The sequence below is a fragment of the Strix uralensis genome, chromosome 3 (genome assembly GCF_047716275.1).
Source record: "Strix uralensis isolate ZFMK-TIS-50842 chromosome 3, bStrUra1, whole genome shotgun sequence".
Lineage (NCBI taxonomy): Eukaryota > Metazoa > Chordata > Aves > Strigiformes > Strigidae > Strix > Strix uralensis.
Genome location: NC_133974.1, coordinates 133,279,381 through 133,292,429, shown reverse-complemented (window position 1 = coordinate 133,292,429; position 13,049 = coordinate 133,279,381). Strand labels below are relative to the sequence as shown.

The following is a 13,049-nucleotide window of genomic DNA, read 5'->3' as shown; positions in this document are numbered from 1 at the left end:
CTGTAACTGCTGCAGAATTTCGGGCGGAGGACAGAAATGGAGTGTATTTAATATTAACATCACTGTGCAACTTTCAGAGGACTGAATTTGTAGGCCCTCAGCCTTTCCTCAGGCAAGCTTCTTTTTAGAGTTTATTTCTCAAGAAGGGGAAAAGGTAGAATGACTGAAACCTGGTTTTGATTGAAAGACTAAATGAATGGCAAGCTGAGAGTAGAGGGACACCTGAGACCAGCTCCTCAGCTCCTGCAACATTGCAGAGCGCTGTTGGCATCAGTAAAGCTGTTGTTTCTCTTTTCTTCTTTTCTTGGATGAGTTTTAACTTCAGTGTATTGCTGCTGAGAATCTATAAAGGACCCCTACTGAATTCACAACTTGCAGTATGTTCCCAGCCAAGTGCAGGGAAACAAGGAAGAACAGTGATGGTAGGTGGAGAAGGCCACGAGGGAAAGGCAGCAATGTCAACTTTTGCTTTGTAAAGTGCACTAAGTGCACACGTACAGAAGGCTGGTGATTTTGGAGAACAAAATGGAAGGGAAGAATGACTAGTCTCGCCAAGCTGGAGAAGACAAATCCACCAGGAAATTAGCAACATTCTCAGGTTTCTGGTGATTGTTGCCAATAGCGGAGGAAAAAAAAAAAAAAAAAGGCAGAAAGTAAGGAACTTAAGTGTGCTTAGCAAAGGATTCATATGAAAAAAGAGATTAGGATCAGGTTTTCAAAGGCATAGGCGATGGGTTCCCCGCCTCAGTTTTGCAGACACACATGTTGCTCGACAGCCATTGGCATATGCACATGCAGACCAGCCTTTGGGCTTACAGGACTGATGCTAGGCAACAGCGGGCTGCACCTGGATGGTTTGCCACCCTAGGATAGCACTTGCATTTGGCTGTCTACCATCTTTGTGTCTGTATAAATTCTGGAGGCAGATTTTGTTCCCAGAGGCCTGGGTCTCTTCTACTCTTTCAGAAGAGCAAATCCAAGGAGCAGGCTGGTCTCCGAGGAGGTTCTAGCAGCACAGAAAAATTGGCTCATGACATCTGAATTCCGCTAACCACGCAGTGCAGTGCCACCAGCAGTCTTAGGGGTCACCTAGGAGAAGCAGGCTGTTTCTAGTCCAGAGACTGCCAGAGGCTGCACACAGGTCAAATCGGGCTTTACCTGCCTCGGGATTGAGGGTATGAGTATGGGAGGGAAGCAAACACGGCTTTGCCTAGCTCTTCCTTACGCGTGTAACACAGCTGCAGCAAAACATTCAGCCCTGGCTCCTTAGCGTTATGGCTGAAAATTTTCCATCCATGCCTCAGCCAGAGCAAGAAGCTACAGAATAACAGGGGCTCTAAATGCCAGGCATGACAACAAGAAGTTAAGGGGTACTGCTTAAACCATAACTGAAAACTTCCTTGCTTTAGTGAGTTCAAGTCAAACAGTGGCTGGTCTTTGATCAGAAGGTGGGCTGATTTTTTATTAGTATTATTTTGTAATATGGTTTAATTATATTGAAATGATATTGGGGGTTCAGTAACCGGTGGCTTGAAAATTAACTGAATTATGAAAGCTGAAATGTTGCTAGCAGCATCAGTTAATGACAAGGTCGCCACCACTGTCATATTCAAAAGAAATGTCACACTTGAATGAGGCTGAGATGGCTGCACTGTCCCATGGTTCCAGGTAGAGAAAATGAAGCAAGGGCTCCTTGGGTACTGTTTTATCCCATGTTTGAATCTAATGCATTCTTTTTTCAGCTCATTTTGGTTCTGCTGTGTTCCCTCAACATATGGAGTCCCTAGATATTAAGCCGTAACATGGAAACTTTGGGGGCTGGGAATTACAGATCATGAATAGATTGAAAAGTCCCACTAAATGCTCCCTTGGGTTGTTTGTGTAAAGATTAATTTTTGTTGTTTCTGCCTTTCACAAAAATCAAGAAAGTCAAAAAAATCAATTATTTTTGTCTTACAGGCTGTAATAGTGATCACACTTTTAGCATGCACTGTACACCGGCACACAAATGCATAGAGATGCATCTCAGGAACTGGCTCAGAAAAGTGTTGTTAATTGAAAAGGGGAAGTGTAAGAGATCTTGTTGGAGATGTGGGAAAAATTAACTGTTAGGTTCTTGATGTTTGCGCACTCTTCGGTTTAAAGCCCTGATTTTATAATTTAGTGTAAATCAAACCAGAAGTTAATGATACTGCACTTGACCCTGTGCTACCGAAGTCAGTGAGAGCAGGATTAGTCCTAGCATGGTTCAGCTGGTAACAGGGTAACCAGGGAGGCAGATTACTCAGAGCCTACTCTCTTGTTGAGCTTGTTGTTTGAGCTACAATGTAAGGGTGAAATTAAGCAGTACTGTATTTGTCAGGTATGGTTTTGGTAAAATGAGTTAGCGGCGAGTTTAGGAAAATAAGAGTCTTTTCAGAACTGAAGGCGTACTTTGACCCAAAAACTAACCTCAGCCATAATTAGGGCGCACACCTTCTTGGGAACAAACTGGAACAGTAACCCAGCTGGGTGAATGTCTGATGGCTCCCTAAGCTGCTTCAGCACAAAAGCCAACAGGCTGCTTTCACTGGCCATTTAAGTTACCAGCAGATAGGTGGTAACAATCAACTGGAGGGCCTTAAAATCTTAACCCACGCTGGCTATTTTCAGAGTGAATGTATCTCTGTGTCATTAGACTGAAAGAGGTCAAGGCACTTTGCTTTTCTTCCCCGCCTCCCATCACAAAGTCTTATTTGTTTGAAGCCCTCTCTGAAGCTGCAATGCATCTGACAATCTGTATTAAACCTCCCAGGTCAACTCCCTTTCCAAACCTTTTTGGGACACCAGCCCGCAGACAGATGTTACCAGACCTCTCCGGATGAGTGTCAGGTAGCAAGAGTTGTCCAAAGGAAATGCTGTGGCAGAGTCTCACCACAAATTTGGAAAGGTCTAAGAAGCTTAATATAGACCCTGAAGAAGGAGCTGAGAAAATGGTCAGTGAGAATGAAAAGTATAGCCAAGGCTAGGGAAAGAGATGAGCAGCAACTTTGGATGGGAGGAAAGGCTGTGGGAAAGAGATGGTAGAATCATAACAGAAAACACTGTTTAGGCACAAAAAACAGAGGAAGAGTGTATTTTGAATAGAAGAAAGTCTAAGGCTTGGAGGTGAAATGGTTGAACTTTAGAAATTTCGCTGTTTGTTTCTGAGAACTCCAGTGGTGAATGTTCAAGGCAACTGTAGCCGAATGCTTTGTTGGACCTCCACAATGTCCTGCTAAAACCATTGAGATTTCTACCCTGAAGACACTGCTTATTTACGTATCTTATTTACAGACTTATTTACGTATCTTCTTTCCCTGTCACTGTGCTAGGGTTAGAGCAAAGAGTGGATGTTTTCAGCCTTCTCCATGCTGTGAAGTAATTCTCCAAACTGGGAGCATCTCAGAAACTCATTTATCTGTATGCCAGGGTTGACATGGTTGTGCATTTACTGCCACCCATTTCCATCTTCACAGTATTTGCAGTGGGAGAGAGGAAGGCCAGGACGATTAGAAGATCTCGTGCTATAGAAAAGGAGCCTGACAATGTAATAAAAGAGAATTTTGTCCTGATAATAGTAATAATAATAATATTATTAATAACAACTAATTATTTAGGTGAAAATTTCTGTTAATGCTGAATAGAACAATTGTATTTACTCTTTATGTCAACTACTTGGGTTACTGCTAACTGTTCATTAGTGCATCTTAGAGGTCTGAACATTTCAATCTACAATGTTGAAAATACACGTTTGTTTTTTCTAATCATAACTGAACTGAAGAGCAGGGGTGGGAGTATTTGCTATGAATTTGAGAGCCCCAGCGTTTCAAGAATGCAGCCATTTCTTTCAACACACAAATGCATTTAAAACTGTGGCTGTCTTCTCTGTTGCTACCCTCTTCCTTACCAATTTTTGTAAAGAGCTGTAGTTCCAGCTTTATCTAGATTTTCTTTGAGCTTTTGCAAGCAGGAGCTATTGCTGTAAGCTGAGAAGTGTTAGAAGCTGCCCCTTGTAGGATAACAAAGTGCATCTTCAAGTAAAGAATTTGGAAGATTTGGGCTCATAAATTGTTTTTATCTGAACTCTCCAGTCCACACAAACCAATATTTTTTCATGTTCACTTACTCTCCAGACAGGTATATGGTTGCAGTTCTCAGGCTTATAAAGGAAACACAGTACCAGTGCACTGAAAAGGGATATAGCAGAGGCAAACAAATCCAAGCCACGTTTGTAGGCATGTGTGTGTGTGCATGTGTAAGCCTGTATGCCTGTTGAGATATTTATTTGCTTCTGAACCTGTGTTTTTTCACGAGGGGTTCGAATTTGGTCAAATCACGATGTGAAATGTGGAAGGTGAGCTTGACTTCAGCTGTAAGTGGAATCTACGTGTCTAGCAATTGCCAAATACATCAGAGAGCTTTCTCTGCTTGAAATCAGCTCTCTTCTTCCTAATGGACAGGGAGCTAGAAATCATGATAAGAACCCCTTCCACTCCTGAGTTTTTATGGGTAGTCTCTCCATAGTTAATAAATGAGTTGGGCTTGATGGAAGCGTGTTACAGTGTTTTGGTTTCCAGTCCGCTTGGGGCCCAGGGCTGCATTCTTCTTGCTCCCTAGACTCCCCTTGAACTAAATGGGAGGTGTGGGTGAACAAGATCAGACCCCTCGTCTGCAGACACTGAAGCCACATGCAGCCTCCAGTGACCTCCCTCGCTTTCCGCAAACACTAAATTCATTGCTAGTTTAAAAAAAAGTGAGGCACTTCAGCTTCTTTTCAAAATAGAGAGAAACAATAGGGCACACTGTAGTGAGTTCCAAGTCTTTTATCTTTCTACAGATTCAACCACAGTATTGATTCTTTATTGACCTAAACTGTCCTAAGCGTGGCTGTGGTTTTTTCTCGTATAGTCTATGGGAGAGTTAAGGCAGCTACTACTTTAATATTGATTTTTGTGAAAAAGGTGCAGGAAAGGGGGCAATTTGTGTCTGCAGTTGCTCTTCACTATAAAAGATACCATTGTTAGGAGCTTATAGCATTATATCAAGGGTCTTAATCTGTAGCAATCTTTTTTTACAACTTAGAAATAGGCTTGGGCAAATGTGTTATTGGTGTTAATGATATTTTGAAGTGAAGAAAATTTGTCAGCCTTTCCAAGTAAAATGCTCAACTTAACCATTTGAGAGCTTGACAGGTTTGTTACATCTGTTGGCAGGAATTATGTCTTTTGTTCCCCTGGAAAGAAAAAGACAAAAAAAAAAAAAAAAAAAAGAATGTCCATTTGAATAAACAGTGATAATAATGTTATCTGAATAAATCTTTAATAAATTGAAATTATTACTGCAGGCTTAAATAAGCGGTAAGTTTTGACAAGAAGGGCATTATCATCTAATTATACTTACTTTATGAAAGAGAGGGGCAAGGGCCAACCTGTGAGCCGTCTAAACCACAGTAATAGAGTGATCCCCTCTGCAGACTAAAGAAGGAGCCATCAGACAACAATAAAACACAGCCAGTGCGCTGAAAATTGCAACTGAACCCCTGATTCTCTCAGATACACCATCTTAATTGTTATGAAAACTAGCAGAGGGCTACGATAAGTGCATGGCAGAACAGCCTTTGCTAAGCGGATGAGAGAATCCTGTGCCAGGTATTCTATGGTATTCCTAAAGGTTTCTTTAATTATCAATTAGTCACTACTGTACATTAGCTTCCTATCGGCTAAGTGCTGAGTATAAGGGTCTGTATCAGCATTTGCAAACAGGTGTAAAGATATAACTGATATGTAAATTGCCTTCTTCCTGTGGGCACCTGGTTCGCTAAGAACACTTAAGAAATTCCAAGACGACACCTGCTAGCTGCTTTATTGGTGTAGATCTCCTGTATTCTGCTGTTAGTCTGATCCACTGTGTTGAATTATGAAGAGCTCTGCCTACTGAAACAGGTTGCTTTTTTCAGACAAGCCGTGAGAAAAGCTAGGTACACTGAGTGGAGCAAAACAAAAGTATTCACATGCCCTCCCAATGCACTATGTGTGAGCTGGTACATGTGGTGTTCCTCTAATACCTACTATTTAATTTTTTCCTTACAGAGATTCGATAATCAGAAAAATCATTGTCTGCTAATGTCCCTAATCTTTTTGAACATTTGATTTGCTTGACAAATAAGGTTGACTTGTTTAAAACCTCCACTGGCTGCATGCATTTCACAGAAGGCAAAAAATTTTGATCATAATAATCTGCCAGAATTAAGAAAATAGCGTAACTCTTGCTTGTCTTAGGTAACTTGGATTTGGAAGCACGCTCTCCACAAATCAAGTCTCTTGTGTATATACACATAGTTTTGTTTTGCATATATATATAAAATATTATATTTTAAAACTGTTAATCTAGGCCCTCTCCTGCATGTAGTTATGATACATGTTTATTCATATGCACCTGACTACATATGATTTTTTTCCCCCATTAGAATCCTGTCTCATTTAGCATTCAGGATATTTTAAGGATGAAACAACACTGTGCTGTAGAGATGGGCATTGTCCTTAATCCTCTGCAAAAATCAGTGATTCTTGGCTCCTCCTTTCTCGGCCTGGATCATTTTTGGTCACCCTGTGGAGATGGGCACAAAAACCTAGGAAGCTCCTAGGCGGTAAGAGGGAGGGACCCATTGCTCTGTGGGAACGGCACCCACACAGACCAGTAACATGAATGAGGACAAAGCATCTGGAGGTGGTTCCAGAGCTATTCACAACAAAGATAAGGATGTGCACAAAGTAATGACTTTTCCTCTTCTTAGTCTTTGGAAAACAGCTCAACAGCTCTCATGGAGTTATCCCAAACAAGTTCAGCTTGTGTCACATGTTGGGCAGGTACATTCTGAGCCCAAACTCTTAAACTTATTGGTGTTATAAGGGACTGAGACGGCCTGCGATGGCCGTGGCATACAACCTTAGGAACAGGGAGGGCTACAGTCTCGCCTACTCCCCATCTTTGTTTCCCGTAAGTGTGTCACATCTTGTCTCACAGGACTCTCGGAAGGCTAAAAATAGAGACAACACATATGGAAGTGTGCTGGGGCTGTGGTTGGTTTTAGTTTCCATTCCTTTCTCTGTTGCAAGGGCTAAGCAGCCTTTTGAGTTTACACATGGGCTGGGCCCAGCCGTTCTTAGCATAAATGAGGATGGCTTGGTAAAAACTGTGAACAGAAAGGTCCTTAAAAAAGAGATGTTCAGACATTTTTGGCTGAAGTAATTGAAGATGCCCTGCAGTTATTGTACACACAAGGTGTAAATTTGCCTAGGTGTTGCTGCTCTAATGCAGCCTTTCATGCTCATTTTGTCATTTGTATATAATTCCCTATAATGTGCCAACACGGTAACAGATACAACTTCATGTCTTTTTTCACTTGTGCCAGCAAGCTGAACAAGTGGGATGAGGTTACAGTAAACAAGGGGGAGATTACTCGAGATAGAGATTTTAAGAGTCGACAAAAACCAAGAGCAACACAGAATCTGAGACATGAGAAGCTCTCCATGAGAAGAACGCTCAGAGCACAAAGTTATATCCCCCCTTGGCATAAATACGTACAGACAAAAATGACTCACTATGTGAGTCAGAGAGAGGAGGTTTTATTTACACCACAGAACTTGGAAATAACATTTCCACTGATTCTATTCTGTTCAGCAATTGTGGGTATAAGCAAAAGGCTGTTAACACTTCTGTATGAATCAAATTTTTAAAAATCACTCCGCCCTTCAATCAGAACTGTTTTCTCACTTATGTGAATTAACCTACAGAACTGGCACATGAAATAATTTGTTTCAGTATCTATTACTGAATATGTTTTGGCCTGGATCCATAAAAGCATTTAGGAGCCTGAGTTGCACTGAAATCACTGAACAGAGGAAAAAAAAAAAAAAAAAAAAAAAAGAGTGTGTTATTCCTGGTTACTACAAGGAACTATAGCACATTGCTCTTTTCTCTGGGCAAATTTCAGAGTACGACTCCACGGCCGGTCTTTGCAACTGTGCTGGGGCTCTTCCTGGCTGGTGAAGGGAGGAGGCATCTGCCCAGGAATTTGTGAAATCTAGTTCTTGGAGGTCCTTGTATGCTGGGCAATATTGCACGATGTATACTCTGTCAGGGGAACAAAGCTGGTAGAAGAGAATTGCCACGTAATGTGACTGTGAGATATCATGGGACTGAATTACCCCCGTATAAAATACACCCGTTTACTTTGAGAGGGGAATGGAACTGAAAGATATTAATTTTTTACAATATAGATAAATTTCTGGTAGAAAGAAACCATCTTTCAGTGAACTTTTTCCTCTAGTAAAAAGTCTGAGCTGCTGAAAAATGCTTTGATAGACATTTTGTTGCCATCCCTATCAGCCTTCCATATCCTACAGCTCCCCGTGCCACCATCTCATAACAGCAGTTTTTCATGATGGCCAGTTGAGCTGTGTTTGAATGGGTGATCTACAGGTGGTGAAGTCTCCTCATTTCCCAACTCCTCTAATCCTCTGTGAGAGCATCGTGATGAATTTGGTGTTTGAATTTGTGACACATGGGAATTTGCATGTTCATTGATGGAACAGGATGTCTTTTTTTCTATTCTCATACATGTGGACCCTTGACAATTATTTTTTCTAAACAAAATACGATGTTTGGGGCAAACATTTAGGATGTGTTAAGATGCCAAGCGTAAAGAATGGGTGAAAAGGTGTGATGTCTACAAACAGAGCCAGTCTACAAAACGGTTACTCATGAAAATGGCCAAGGTAAATAAGACACTGCTGAAACTGTCTTAGCCCCCCACAGTCCTCATGTGTGGGTTTATATACGCCAGCAGAGCCAAGTTAACCTTAATTGTGTGTTGTTTAACTTGGCTATACATGGCTAACCCTTTTTGTAACTTGGCTCTGATTGTAGGTATCGCACCTTTCGATTACTGACCTTTCTTGTCTAAATTGTTTTTTTAATACATATTAAATATTTTTGATCTAGTTTAATTTCCTAGGGCTTTTTACAGTAGAAAATATTACAGAGAATATTTCTGCTGATAGAAAGACATATTTAAATAGAAAAAATTCTCTATGGCTAGACAGGTCAGTGGTTTTTCAAACCTGATTCTTTTTGAAGGAAGTAGTGCCAGAAAAACTCACTAAAATTTGATGTGCTGTTTTTTCTGCGTGTTCATTGGCAAGGGGAACAGGAATGCAACTTTGCTGCAATTCTTAAATAAGAAAAATATTTAAACTGTAATAATGAATCAATAATTCTTCTTATTTTCCTTTTAGCATCGTATTTCTTAATAGTGGTCCTAATATGTCAACAGTTTGTTACCATGATCCTCTGAAATTCTGAGAGGATAAAAATGTTTCTCTGTCTGAAGGTAGAATATTAAAACTGTGTCCCATTTAATTGCCTTTTCTGATGGCTTTATCTGCACGTTATGTTTAGTGGAAGCATTATAATTGCAGGTTAACAGAAGGGTTTTATCAGTTTTGTAGACTGGGTAACTCAAGGTGTATTGCTATCCACAGCAGCAGTGGCACACACAATCTTGGGACTTGGCCCAGTTCTTACAAAATTCAATTGGAGGGCTTCTGTTGACATTGGTGGATCAGGTCTTTCGTGATGAGAGTGAGGAGTAATTATTTTCTGCATGTGGGGTGTCTCATCAGGAATTACGCAGTTGTGAGTCAGTTTATTCTGGTGGTTAAGTTTGCACCTGAGTTTCCATTATAATTCAGGTTTTGTCTTATGCTTTAAAATTCTCAGAAATGCCACACTGGACTAAGGGGAGTAAGTTTTTTTTCATCCAGGGAGATACAGGTTAGGTGGTCTTGGAACAGTTCCCACTAAAGCAGGGGACAGTATTACAAAATCTACTACCATTTGTACTAATTAGCAACTTTGCTGACAGCCTCTGGTGAGTAACTCATTACTGTCTATTTGTGTGCTTGGCTTATAAATCCCCTAACAGCCAGACTGTGTGCACTGTTGTAGTACAATATTGTTGTGGTATAAGACCTTTTTCTTGAGCATTAGCATGTCTCCTCCTTTCTGCACGCATAGTGCTTGAAGTATAAGTAGGTCAGTGGCATGGAGACACAGCCCCTAAGTAAGAAGGGCTTCCAGTATTTCTTTTTTTCCCCTCTTTTGGTCCTGAAGTAGAGAAGAATAAAATCTGTTCATTTCTGGCACCACTCTTGCTGATGCTGCTTGTTTCCCAGCGCATTTTAAATTTTCTCTGATGCGACCTTCACCCTTGCTTGTGGGCATGATATCACATATTTTAGCACGCTTTTTTTTCCTCCCTCCGTATCTGCGTTAGTCAGGCCTGTTGAAATTTTGAAGTACTTTTGCCACGATTCAACAAGAATGTTCTTTTTCAATTTCTGTAGGTAGATTCTGCTATTCAGTGATTTCCCCCCCCTCCTTTATCATAGGCTATGTCTTTTCCATATGGTAATGAATCATTCCCCTAGGAGGAGTATCATTTGCTCGATTCAATGGACTTCTCACAATGCAGATACATGCATTTCTTTCACCTATCATTTTGATTTTAGTTTTCCTGCGGTTTATTGGCTTCAATCTATATTTTCTCTGTGATCAGTTGCTAAAGCTTCCTTTCCAGCTCTGGTAGATATCTCCAACTCTGTTGAAGTCTGTGCTGCCCTGATGGCATACCTACACTTTCTGCCTTTCTCTGGAGGTGTTATCTACATATTCAATTTAGTCATTTCTACCATACCCTCTCATGATTCCATTTAGTATCTGTCCTGTGCCTCTAATCTGGTTTGTTTTGGTTTTCTCCAACTTGTCTATTTAGAAATAAAAGTGCTGACAATACTCTGTCCTGTGAAACTATTGTTGTATGTCTAATAGAGGACAAGGATGAACAAATATCTCTTAAGCATGGGCTTGGGTGACACTGCACAAACAGAAAGGAGTCTCAGTTCCATACGGCGGGTTCTGCTCTTTATTTATATCGTGATTTGATGATAGGGATGTGCCAAAATGCAAGTATGATGTGTTTTTTTTCCAGTATTATTTGTCTTGTTTAAATAAGCTTTTGCACAAGAGCTGAGATGGGCTGAGGGTTACATGAGCTGATTACAAACCAGAAGTCCCACGTTCGTTCCTTTATTTCTGACTCATTGCAAGGCTTTGAACCGATCACTTCAATATTCCTTAGCTGTGGTTTCTCTTGTTCCCAAAACAGGCCATGTGTTTTTACCTGTTTCATTGTCGGTTTGGCGAGACGGATCCTGCATCATCGCAGCGAGGAGTCCTCACCGCCGGCGTCCACAGGGGTAGGTTTTGGAGCATTGTGAATCTCGTTTGTCAAATGCCTGTAGATTACTTAAGAGCTCTTTGAATGAAAGAGAAATTCTTATTGAAAAACAGTTTTGGTGCCTTAAAAATAATTCAAGACTGGCACCAGATTCTTGGAAATAACAAATGGTGGAGCTTTTACTTAAGGATCTTCCCATGGGTTTGGCTAGATGGGTTTCTAATGAGCAGGTCTTTTATTTCTGGGATATTCTGTATCTCCCTGCCACAATTATTCATGTACAAGTCCTGGAGCCAAATTCTGCCCTTAGATGCATTGCTTCTCCCATTTGCTTTCTTGAAAGCTGTAGGCATTTTTCCTAAACCATCATTTGGCCTCCAGTTGTACCGTGGTCATATTTGTCTGTCCAAAATGACAGTGGCTCTCCATTTATAATCTTGTAATTTGTAATCTTTATTGAGATACTGCTGTGGTTTGTCTTTCATTACTGGCATCTTATTGTAATATTGATTTTTTGTTAGATGGAACTGCATTGGTAATTTTGGCTGGCAGCTTCTTGTTTTTGCTTTCTTTTGTATACTTTTTGAGGGTGGGAGAGTATTCCCTGCACTACATTGAAGCTGATTTCTTCGATCTGACTCTTGTGTTTTGTCTGTCTAAACAACTTTAATTTTTGCCTAATCTGTCTATGCAGTTCCCAGTCACTATGGTATCTAGGCACTAAATTATAGCCCTCTTCTGAGTGTTTTCTTCTTGTAACGATGCTAACTTCCTTTTTGAGTGAGTGACCTAGTCATTGTCATGCTTTTGTAAACAGTTTCTTCTCCACCTATTGATTTTGGTCTAACATTAGTGACCACCCACTGTTTCAGATTGGGAGAGAGAATAATTGTTATATAGGCATCCACATGCATACAGACACAAACTCCTACACCTGCTCTCAGAGTGGACATCATCTTCTGCAGTTTAATTCTCGTGGAGAATTATAACAGCGGGTCTCATGTGGACCGGGGCAAGGCTGAGCCTGGAGGAGGGGCTGGCTGGAGAGTGAAAGGCACAGTGAGAATGTCGTGCTTGTGTTTTGGGAAACTGGATAGGATTCACCAGTGCAAGGACCTGCATAGGGAGGGTAGGGTTCCTGTGCTATTGGGAGGTCATGCTGGCCTGCAAAATAGGTACAGAGTGAATTTAAGGTGTTCCTGGCTCTCCCCCATCTCCACTTCCCAGCTTCTGTACCCATCATGGTGGCTGTGAGGGGATGGCACAGGAGCCCTGCCAGAGCATTTGGCTTGTGGAGAGTAGTGCTTCCTACCTGTGCGAGATGGCTCGTAACTCCCTGAAACACTACCCTTACAAACCACTTTGCTGCCACCTCCTTCTTGCCGTGTGTTTCCTGGGCTTAGCAGTGCTCCTTTCCCTGGTACAACCGCTGCCACGACCCGCCACTGGCCTCCTGAGCTCCGCTGCTGTGTCCCGGCCACCTCCCGTCTCATGTAGCCTTCTTGCTCACTGCTCAGGTGACCCCTCCTCCTCTTCCTCCTGTTTGCAGCCACATCCTTGTGGAACCCTTTCAGGCTTCCCCCCCGCCCCCAGCTCCCCACCCTGCACACTGCTTTTGATGCAGCCCAAAGTAACTTCTGCGCGCTGCCCGCCCCGGTGGCGTGGGAGGCTCCTCTGCCGAGGCAGAAGCCCTAAAATACATTTGGGTGAAGCAAGTCTCCCATTCTGC

At 41.6% G+C, this 13,049-nt stretch overlaps 1 long non-coding RNA gene across 3 annotated transcripts in view; it reads left to right on the top strand.

The window, feature by feature from the left end:
- LOC141941560 (uncharacterized) overlaps window positions 1–13,049 on the top strand; it is a 185,755-nt gene that overhangs the window by 111,734 nt on the left and 60,972 nt on the right. For all 3 annotated transcript variants that reach the window (XR_012628378.1, XR_012628377.1, XR_012628376.1), the window contains exon 3: window positions 11,249–11,339. This is a non-coding gene — a long non-coding RNA (uncharacterized LOC141941560). The remainder of the gene's footprint in view (window positions 1–11,248; window positions 11,340–13,049) is intronic.